We start from the raw sequence: 11799 nt of genomic DNA, 5'->3' as shown, positions 1-11799 counted from the left end.
TATCATATAAAATCTAAAAAATAATACTATCATAACTTTTTTTTAACTATCCTGAGTTTAAAAAATATTATAGGCTTAAGTTTAAATAAGTCAAAATATCCTGAATTGTTCTTAGTCATCCAAAGAAATAAAATAAGCGAAGAACAAACTGAGCTTTTTTGACTCAGCCTGAGGTTTTTTTTATACACTGAGTTATGATAAATATTCTGAATAAGTTGAAATCCTATTAAAACTAAGACAAAATCAGTCGTAAAAAGCTTCTATGTTTAACATATATTTCAAAAAATTTTTAAAATCTGACTATACCTTGAAAAGTAATCTTTTAAGTAAGAGAAAAAAAGGTCATATATGTTGTTAACGATATATTTTTGAGTAATCTTATAGAAGAAGGCCTTAGGTATTTTAATTTTCTTAAAGCAAGCCATTTAGAAATAAGTTTGGGAAATCCTGATTTACAATATTAACATTATTTAAAAAAATACTCATAATTTAAAGCTCTTTTTTTTCCTGTGTTTAGAGATTTGTTTTCCTGGTTTTCTTAATTTTCTAGCTTTTTAAAAAAATTTCAATATATTTCAGTATTTTTCCAGGATAAAAAACAAAACTATTTTTGACCATAATTAAAAATAAATTGATGTTAAGTTATCAAAAGTGTTTTTAGATGAATTTAACTTACTTACAACATAATTGAAATACTTATATTGCTAGCAAAATTTTTTTTTGTTGTATTGCACTATGTACGACTTTTTTATCAATTTTTTTAAAGTTCTTCTTGTATGATTGTTCAAAAGTTTACTATCTCTTAATTTCTTAATAAAAAAAAACTTTTTTAAAAAATGTTTTACAACAGAATATTGAGATTCTTATTTCTTTAGTTAAGTGTGTCCTGCAATATCATTACTTTTTTAATTTTGAAATTTTAATGAACTTTGAAACTAAACTTTCATTGTCTTAAAATGTATACCTACTAGTAAATTTTTCAAAAAAAATTTAAAATTTAAACAATTATAGATCCAGGCTTTTCTTTGATTTTTGTATAAAACTCCAGGTATTTTTCAAAATTTTTAGAAATTATGTTTTCTCTTTTTTATGGCTAATAGTTTAGATTCCAGTTTTCTAAGGATTTCAAGTTTTTGATAGATCTTTTAAAACATAAAAAGGTCACATCTAATCTAAATTGGAATAAGAAAAGTTTTAAATAGTCATATTACATAAACAAACTATGGTTAAAACTTTAAAATAAAATAACAACTTCACATAAGAATATAACTTTAACTAAGGTTCTTAATAAAAATAACAGTAAATAACAAACAAATGAAAATGTTTGAAATGATAAAACTTATCCTGAAATAAGCATCCATATTAAGTTTAGCTTTCCAAATAAAATTTAGGGCTATATTGAGAGTGGCTTAACTAAACTAAAATCAAATAAAGAAGTTATCATTAGTAAGTTTAGTAAGTTATCATAAGAGAAAAGCCGGAATGTTAAAAGATCCAAAATAGGTTCATAAGCAAAAACATAAAAAGGTAGTGATAATCTAATTTTTGAACATTTAGATAAATCAATGTTTAAAGATAATTCATATCTAAATTTACATACCTTATAGTTAAAGATGTTAAAAATAAATTATAAAAAGTGTTTCAAAAGTTACTTTTAGACCAGCGTACAAAATACATATAATTTCATAAGTTTTAAAGGTTTGCGCTTTTAAATAATAAACCTATTTTAAAAAGAATGTTTTATTTTTTAATTTTTTTTTTGTTAAGTATAATAAAAGAATTTTTAAAAGCAGTTGTAATTAAAGATCAATCAAACTCATAAACTTAAATTTGAAAGCAAAAAACTCGACGTTGATAATTATACAAACCAGTTTGATTAATATTAACAAACAAAAAATAACTTTGATATTATTTTCAATTTTATTATTAAAATTCTTACTCTTATTGCAGAGTAAAAAAAAAAATAGAGTTTGTAAATTATAAATTTATTTTGTTCCATAAAAACTAATTGTCAAACACTAATAAAAAGCAAAGGTACTCTAAGTAAAACTAAAACAAAATAATAATAGATTCAGGGTAATTTATTTCCTTTCTAAGTAGTTTAATCATAAAATATGTTACAGCAGTTGATGTTGTAACAGCACTGCAACGTCTGCAAAAACATAAAAAACAAACAAATTTATAACTGTGCCCACAATAGTACTTAAAATGAGCAACATAAAGATAACTGTAGAATATTAGTTACTCAAACTAAGTAAAAAATAACTATATTTTTTTAAATTGTCTTAAAAATAAGTTAAAGTTTTATTTTAAAAATTTTAAAACTTTTATTTTGTTATAACTTAAAACTATTCGTTGTACAGCAAATTTACTTAATCTATTTGGCATATAGAACTACTTTATATGCATATATTGCATATAGAACTCAATCAAGTTTTTTGAATATACTTAACAAATTGTACTAATTATTGTTTTGTTTTATAAAGAGAAAATTAATACATTAAACTAGCAAAGTTAAATTTTAACACTTTTTTTTTATAAAACAAATATTTTTCCAATTTTCTTCAAAAATTTATGTAGATAATCTATTTATGTGTGTTTAAGTATATTAAGTTAACTTTTTTTTTATGCTAAAATTTGTTAATTAGTGTTTTTTTCTAATAAACATGCTTTGTTTTTTTTTTACTTTAGCTGACTAAGTCTTATAATATATAGTAAAATTTAAAAAATGGATTATTTTGTGGTCATATAAGATGAAATAAATAAAATAAAAAATTTTAATTAGATATGAAGTTTTCATTTTTAACATCATTAAAAAACTTAGTTTGAGTTTAAGTACAAAAATAACATGGAACTCTTAACCTCGAAAATCATTAAGTTTGACAATCTAAGCAAAAAACAACCTTTGAAAACCCTTAACTTCAGAGATTTTAATAGAAAAACTGGAATAATCTGAAACTTTGAACAACTTTTACATGTACAATACTTTTTTTGCCATTAAATTTATTATTTATTTTTATAAAACTTTTAAAAGAAGTACTAAAATATTTAACTTAACTTAATAGTATTTAAACAGAATGTAACTTTTGTTTTAATTTTATGCTTGAAATTAACAAAAAACTTGAGCTTAAAAAAATCTGAAAAAACCTCAGAATCCCTGAAAAAATTAAGAAAAAAATTTAACAACCCTCTTAAAGTATACTGTTTAAAAGTTTTATAAATATAATCAATGTTCTATGTTTCCAATAATGTTACACTCATTTATATAAAAGAGCCTAAAATAGTGTAAGCAAGTGTCTAATAGGGACATAGCTTGTTCAGAAATTAGCTGATAAATTTTTGTAACATTTTTAAGATTATTGATATCTAAGAAATTTATATGTTTTATGAGTTTGAACGTTATCAATCAAATTTTGCTTTAAGTATTTTTTTTAAAAAGAAAGTTAGCAAACACAATTTTAATTTCTAAAAATTCTTTAAGCTTATAATTTAATAGAATTTTAATTTTATTTGTTTTAAAAGTTAACTAGGTTTTATTTAAACTTTGTCATAGTTAAGTAATAAGTTTTTTGTTTCCTAAATACACTTACTAAACTTTTTAATTAGTAGATTTAAAAGTAAAAATGAAAATTGAGTACTACTAAAGTATTGTTAAGATTTTTCTAATTGTAATCAAAACTAACTTTACTAGTAATACCTTATATAAACAAATTTATTTAGTAAAATTGGTTCATGTTAAATTTCCAAACTAACTATCTAAAATATTAAATTGATATATTTTTTTAAGTACGTTAACAAATATTATAACTTCTCAATATAAACATTGAAATGATATAATAAAGTACAGTTTGGAAATTTCGATCACTTTTGTTAATTGCACATTATATTTATGTTCAAAACTACAACATTTATAATCTGACTTACAAAACTAGGTTAAAAATAAATACAGTGTTTTTTCACTCCACTTATCAAGACGCTCACTTATCAGGATAGTTTCAGTCAGGAAGAAAACTTAAATAATAAATTATTAAGTACTAAAATGTTTGTGTGATACAAGTATTTCAGATTTCATAAGGCAAAAATGTTTATGTTATTTTATAAATTCTGCAACTTAGTTCATTATATGACATAATTTACTACCAAAGCTTACATTTTTAATTTGACAAAACTATTTAAGTTATCTACAACTTCTGTATGTTAAGTAAGACAATTTAAACTTTTATTTTAAAATGTTATTTAAAATATGACATAAAATTTTCATTTAAAAATTTTAAGTTATTTAGGTGTTCGATAAAAATCAAAGTGTTTTTATAAAAATGTATGGTAGTTCTTTTATGTTTGATTTCTAATCTAAAACATATTATAAATTATATTATTTCAAATACTTTTTGTTTAAGACGAGGTACATGAGAATTATTGTTACTTTTATTTATACGTTAAATAAGATTGACACACTCAACATACAACGTTTTAGAAATAGACAAGACATCAATAAAAAAACTACGAGTTGCACTAACCATAGATAAAAAACTAGAAGTTTATAAAGTGGTAAAAAAAAATGTGGCATAGTCTATTTAATGGGGCAGTTTACCAAAGGCAGTCTACTTGGTACAACATTTTGAAAAAAAAAGAAAGTTCTGAAAAAAATTAAAGCATATAAAGAAAAGCTAAGCTTATTTTATGCTATGCATAATATACAACAGTTATACTTTTATCAAATAAAAAAAAAACATTTTTATCGAGAAAAATGCTTACCTAAAAATTTTTGAATAGTTTGGTTTTGGTACTGGTTTTAATTAAAAAGTTTAAACATAACTGACTCATTTTCGAAAAAAGTTTATTTATTAATTTCGTTTAGCTCTCTTCAGAATAACATTGCTAAAAACTATGAATATTGTAGAGTAATTTTAGTTATATATAATGAATTTAAAAAGTCTAACAAAAAATAGTTACGTCATAAAGTATAAAAGTCTGTTTAGAAAAAGTTTGAAAAATAGAATAGAGCTGTACTGAACTAACTTAAAGTAATTTATAAGACAAAATTGCTAAAACAAAAACATTTAAAACAGTAGAAATTTTTACCTTAAACTAAGTTAAATAAAAAGCACATTAAAAATACGACAATAACGACAACAAAAATTAATACTACTAAAGACCCTATTTGTAAAGTTTTAAATTGTAAAAATCTCTTTGTTTGCAAATTTTTGGCTCGCGAGATCTAATAAATAGAGATTCTAGAACTGAAAGATAGTAGGTGTTTCTAGCTCGGGATAGGATTTCGAACCTAATATCCAGGTAGTTCTAGGCACAAACAGGGTTTTTGAGGAGGTGCTGATGAATAGATGACTGTTCACCTTTAGGCTTCACGTCGTCATTAAAAATAAACCTTTTAAGCTTTTTCGTGACATGCTGCTCTCGCCTGACGTGGAAACGTTGAGATGTACGACCTACGTAGTCATTTCCGCAATGACATTTAAATATGTAAACTACATTACTCAAATCATGGGTAGGTGTGGCATCTTTTACGATTCCGTTAAGTGGGCGGTTGGTGTTGTACACAACACGTAGCGAAACGCTGTTAAAGGTGGATTTTATAGCCAATGAAGCTTGCTTAGCCAGTCCTATTGAGTTTTCACCCATATAAGGAAGACGGAGGTACACTGGGCAAGGATGTGGGCCGAAAAAGGGTAAGCGATTCATTTTGGACTGAGTTGCCTTAATTGTCTTCTTGATGACTGTTTCGGTTTACCCCGAAAACGCTTACCCCGGTTTAAAATCTATGTTTAAAGCCTTTTCAATAAGTTTATCTTCATTAAGAATGTAGTATGAGAACTAACCAAAGATTTATAATTATAAACATTATTTACGAATTTCAGAAATAAAATAAATCAATAACGAACAAAAACGAAACACAGATACTACAATGTTTAAGTTATTGGCTTAAATGCCTTATATAAAAATTGATTTAACTGAATCAATCCCACTAAAGAACTTCGAATTTTTTTTAGCGTTGTGTTCTACATTTTAAAAATAACTAAAACATCAACATTATTGAAATTGGAGAGATGAAAAATTGTATATATATTAATAACCATATAATAATAATAAAAAAACACATGTTATAAATATAACATGCTAAAAGATGTGCTTGAATTAGCCTGTATAACTTTAAAAAATCTGTTAGAAATAAAATTGCAATATATAGTTGTAGTTAACGCATAAGTTAATGAAAAGTCTTCTTTACAAACAAAGTTTCAAAAGTTATAAGCCGTTTATGACACAATAAAAAGAAAGTAAAGCTTTTTCTTATTAGCGCATATCACAAAAACAAACCTTTTTTACGATAAAATAAAATGCTTGCATTTTGTTATTGCATTTGGTGGTTAAAGAATTTTGATACCCGTTGTTTTAACACTTACAATTTTGGAAAGAAAGCACAAGCGAAACAAGTAAAAGTTTATGAATTAACAGTTTTATCGGTTAATAAACGAAACTTTATTTTTCTCTTTTACGTCTTTTTTCATGGTCGCACAGGCTCCAGGTAACCAGTCTAAACACGCCCCTGCAGTTAGGTACAGCTTTTTGAAAATGAAAACAATAAAAATTAGTTAAATTGAATTTCTCTCATTAAAAGTTATTATATTTTTTTTCATAATTGTTAAAGGTTATTAAAGAATACTTTTTTGGTCGAAATATATGAAGTAGTATGAAATTTTAAACTTAAAAACAATGGAACTTGACTGAAATTTATGATCAATTTTTCTTCTTAACTTTACATGTACAAAATTTAAACGATTAGAATTTATGCATAAAACTATTGATCTGAATTACCCATTTAACATATATATATATATATATATAGGTTGATATTATTTTATTTGAAATATTTATGAACTGGACTGAGTCAAATGAGAATTCATTCGCGTGGTAATTTTCCTGGATGGGAATTCAACGTGAGGAAATTGATCGGGTGGGAATTGATTCGGATGGGATTTGATCGGGTTGGAATTAATTCGGGTTGGATTTGATCAGGTGGGAATTGATTCGGTAGGAATTGATCGGGTGGATTTGATTCATGTGAGAAATGATCGGGTGGATTTGATTCATGTTAGAAATGATCGGGTGGAATTTGATTTGGGTGGAAATTGATCCGAGTGAAATTGATCGGATGGGAATTGATCAGGTTGGAATTGATTCGGGTTGGATTTGATCAGGTGGAAATTGATTCGGTAGGAATTGATCGGGTGGATTTGATTCATGTGAGAAATGATCGGGTGGATTTGATTCATGTGAGAAATGATCGGGTGGAATTTGATTTGGGTGGAAATTGATCCGAGTGAAATTGATCGGATGGGAATTGATCAGGTGGGAATTGATTCGGGTTGGAATTGATTCGGGTGGGATTTTATCCGGGTGGGAATTGAGCGCGGGCGGAAAATGTTAGTATACCTGTTTTTAACTCTAAAAAAATGTTAACGGCATATATTTAAAAAAAAATGCAAACAATTTAGATACTACAATAAATAAAAAATTTTGCGGCTAAATATGAAAACTGTATGTTCTAGCTAGAACTACTGAATAGATTGAAAACTTTAACTTAGGTTTTGAAGAAGAAACTACTAGATTTAAAAACAAAATCAGCTTAAAGTAAACAAATAAAGTAAATAACTTACACATAACCATACACAAAGGGATTTAGATTAAGTTAATAATTTGATAGGCTAGTAGTTGACTGAGGTTAAATAAAACTAGATAAAGTGCATTATAAATTTTTCAATAATATTACTTTTATCATTATGACGTAACTAATATATGGTTTGAACTAAGTTAATGCTAGTATTTAGTTTTTATAGTTTGAAGCTGGAGACTTTTGAAGCTATTTAAATAGGATAAAAAACATTTTGTACTTATAAATTAAAATGAATTTAAGTAAATAAATAAATAAAAAATGACATGCAAAACAAGCAAATGTTTAAGTTCTAAAGAAAGTTTTCGAATTTGTAGACAATTTGCAAACAGTTTGTGTCTTTTGTTTCAGCTTTTTATTTTATTGACTCTGGCTATTTCTAGCTTTTGTAGGCTGCAAATGCTACATATACTGTGGATTAACGACGTGTTGATGAACGATAGGATTTAGTGAAGCGTATGAAAAACAATCAAGAAGGGTTTTGTTGATCGAATGTGGATAGAAAACTTTATCGTCGAATCTATTTTATGTTCGTGTCAACAATGTCTAATATTTATTAAATGTGCTTACTGGGCTCTTTGTGGAAAACATGCAAACATAAAAGTTGAGTTTAAACTAAATTAAATCTTTTTTAAAGTGTTTCGTTACTTTTTACTTTCTTGGTTTGCAACTCGTGAACTATTAACAAGATTTTGCTATGTTTCTTAATTAATATATATTCGAAATAAATTCTGACTAAACTCTGTCTTCTTTTTTTACTTTTATAGAGAAAAGTTTTGACTTTTAGAAAATTGCTACATGTTTTAAATAAACATTTTTTGTTATTATGATCATTATTATTATTACCTGTAGTTTGTTTTACATATTTTTTGTTTGGCATGAAAAAACTTTATTTTTTATTTTGCTATTTATTTTGAAAAATATTTTACCTGTTTTATATGAATTTTTTATAAGATATTAACAACTTTGTCAATGTTTTCCGAAATACTTTAAAAAAAAAGTGTTTTGATATAAAAGTTATTGTTTATTAATAAAAAGTGAAGTATAAGTTCTATGTTGGTTACTTTACATTTTTCCAAGTATAGCAAACTAAAATTGAATTTCAGTTAAAAAAAAATTAGCTATAGTAGTTCAAAAAATGCTCAATTTCGATTTGAATAATTTAATTTTGAAAAATAACCTTGTCTTATTTATATAATAAAGTTATTCTAATTAAAGTACTTATAATATGCCTTTTATATAACTTAAAACAAAAGTTTTAAGTTTGGAGATTATTTTTTTAAGTGAGTAAATTTTGTGCACACCTTAACAAAAATACCACGCTCCGCTACTGGTCCATATACTATAAAATTCTGGTGTTAATTTAGATAAACGTACTTAGGAAAAAAAAACAAAATCACTTAACGAAAACTTGTTAAGTACGACTTAGTTCAATTTTTTTTTCTACTAGATACTAATTCTATTAAACTGATTATTTTAGATCACTTGTGTCTATATATATATTTTTTTTTTGTTTAATTAAATGACAATTAGTATTTTAGTTAATCATTAAAACATAACATAAATTTTTGATAGCTAAAAAAAAACATTTACTAGCTTTACTTGTATAAAATTCCTTAAAAAAAAACTTTTGAAAAGTAAAAGATTAAAACATTGATCAGTAGGAATTTGGTAGTTGCGGTCAAATTTTAACAAATAAAAACTCTGTTATTTGTTATTTTTAATTTTAACATTTCATGACGTGGCTGAGTTATCAAGTGCAAGTTTAAAATATTATTTTAAAATGAAAATTGGCTTTTTTTTGTAATTCATATTTAACATTAGGATATCTAGTATAACTTTCAAAGTAATTTTTCGCGACAAATTTTGACTGTTTGCAGGGAACACTTTCAACCCTAATATTTAAAAAAACGTTATAAAACGAAATAAATATAGATTTTTATTTTTTTTAAACATCGTTATTCCTCTGCATGTCAAAGTTTATCTTTATTTGTCATAGTTATTTTTGAACTTTATGAATTTTGATAGCATTCCATGATTTTTAGTTTTCTTTTAAGAATAATTTTCGTAACACTAAATTTAAAATATTTTTAAAGTATGTGTAAAGTAATTAAGGTCAAAACTGACTATTAGTTTAATTGTGGTACATACAAATAATAAACACAACAATGTTTGATATATTTACATCTAACCATTATTATTTAAAAAAAAATGTTTGGAATAATAAAGTTATAACTTAAAATTAAAACTTGTTTAATACGTTGCTGTAAACTTGTTCTTTAAATGTTTGAAAACTCATATTAACTGTAAAAATAATACTCAAGTAAACTGGGAACTACTAGCATACTTTTATTTATGTTGTATGCAGATGGTATTCTTTTTAAGTTTTTTTAAGCTTTTATCGGTTATAAACAAATAAAAATTTTCTTCATTTTATGTTAACAAAAATATACAACTTCCTTTAAACATTCAAGTAAATGAAACTAGTTTAATATTGCATAAGAAAATTATACCACTACTAACATCAAAACAAGTATCACAAAGCTCTATTTGATAAAAGTGTTCAAGATACATATATATTTTTTCAAACTTTAAATGGAACCATCGTTATACTACATTTGCAGTTTTATGGCAAAAACTGATTCTAAAGTTTGTTAAATTCTATAACTACTGTTACTACAACTCTTTAAAGTTTTTTCGGTTTTAATTCCGTTCTTTTTTTTTAGTTAGTTTATAGCAATTGTCTTTAATAATACTTATTTCTGTAACCATAGTAGCCATACATGAAAGAATCAAATTGGTGTGAGCAAACATTTTTAACTCAAGCTTTTCTCACGGCACACGAAAGTAAAGGTTTAGGACCTGTAGATTTTGATCGATGGTTTGAAGTTTTGAAGATCATTGAATTCTTTTAAGAAGTCGCTAAATTAATATATGTTCATAAAATGTTAACAAACATTAGAAGTGATTATTTTAAATGATATTTAATTGCTTAAATAATTATTGTAAGTTAATAAGAACAATACTAGTATCACTAGTAGCTTCATATATATCAAAACTTCAAGAAATACTTCTTAAAATGTTATGTTAAAAAATATTATGAAGAAATTTTAATTTTTTTGTTTTTGAAACAATTTTTTTAAAGTTTAACTCACCAATATTTAACTCATATCTGTTTATAATTTAACTTAATAAGCAGCTAAGTTATGAAAATAAAACTTATAACTAATGTAAGAGAAAACGTTTATTTTAACCAAACAATTTTCAGTTTCAAGAAAAAAAGTATTTTAAGGGTAAAATGCGGGATGTAATAATAAAAGATGGGAAAAACTCAAAAAAAGAGGAGTAAAGTTATTAAGAGCAAAAGGAAATTAGAATAACTTTTTATAAAGTTTTAATAATTTAAAATAGTTTAAAAGAAAATAGAACATCTGAATTAAATTCTTAGCAATTGTATACTATATCTTTGAGCAAAAGCTTTCAATAACGATACTAGAAAATACTTATTAGCAGATATAATTGTTAACAGCACAAGCATATAAATACAGGTGACAATCGAATCCAGGTGAGTCAACTCCATCTGTCCAAACATTCGTGTCTAGGTTGTATATTTCCATAGATTCTGGGAATTCATACGATCCACCAATAACATAAACGAGGTTTCCAGCCCTGCAACAAGCGAAATCACTTCTAGCGTGTTTCATTGGAGCCATCATTACAAATTTGTTTGTTTTTGGAGAATACATTTCTACGGAGTTCAGTGAACTTAGTTGTTTTTCTTCTCCACCAAACACAAACAAATTATCTTTGTAAACGATTACTTGGTGATTTGATCTTGCTTGCACCATTTTCAATGGTGATAACGAAGTAATTTTTGAAATTGGATCGTATATTTGTATTGTGTTGACCGATTCTGGGCATGCTCCTTCATTATCGTAATTGGGTTCCTTTCCACCAATAATCCAAAATTGATTTAAGTAATGAACAACAGAAAAACATGAGGTTTTCTGTTTTTTTATGGTCTGAAAACTAAAATCAACAACTTTTTTGTTTTTAGTGTCAAACAACTTACAAAATGGTTTTTCATAAAACTCTTGAAAAACCAATAAGTT

The sequence above is a fragment of the Thalia democratica genome, chromosome 7 (genome assembly GCF_965202585.1).
Source record: "Thalia democratica chromosome 7, ktThaDemo2.hap1.1, whole genome shotgun sequence".
In the NCBI taxonomy this organism is placed as follows: domain Eukaryota; kingdom Metazoa; phylum Chordata; class Thaliacea; order Salpida; family Salpidae; genus Thalia; species Thalia democratica.
Note: the sequence above shows the minus strand (reverse complement) of the source record.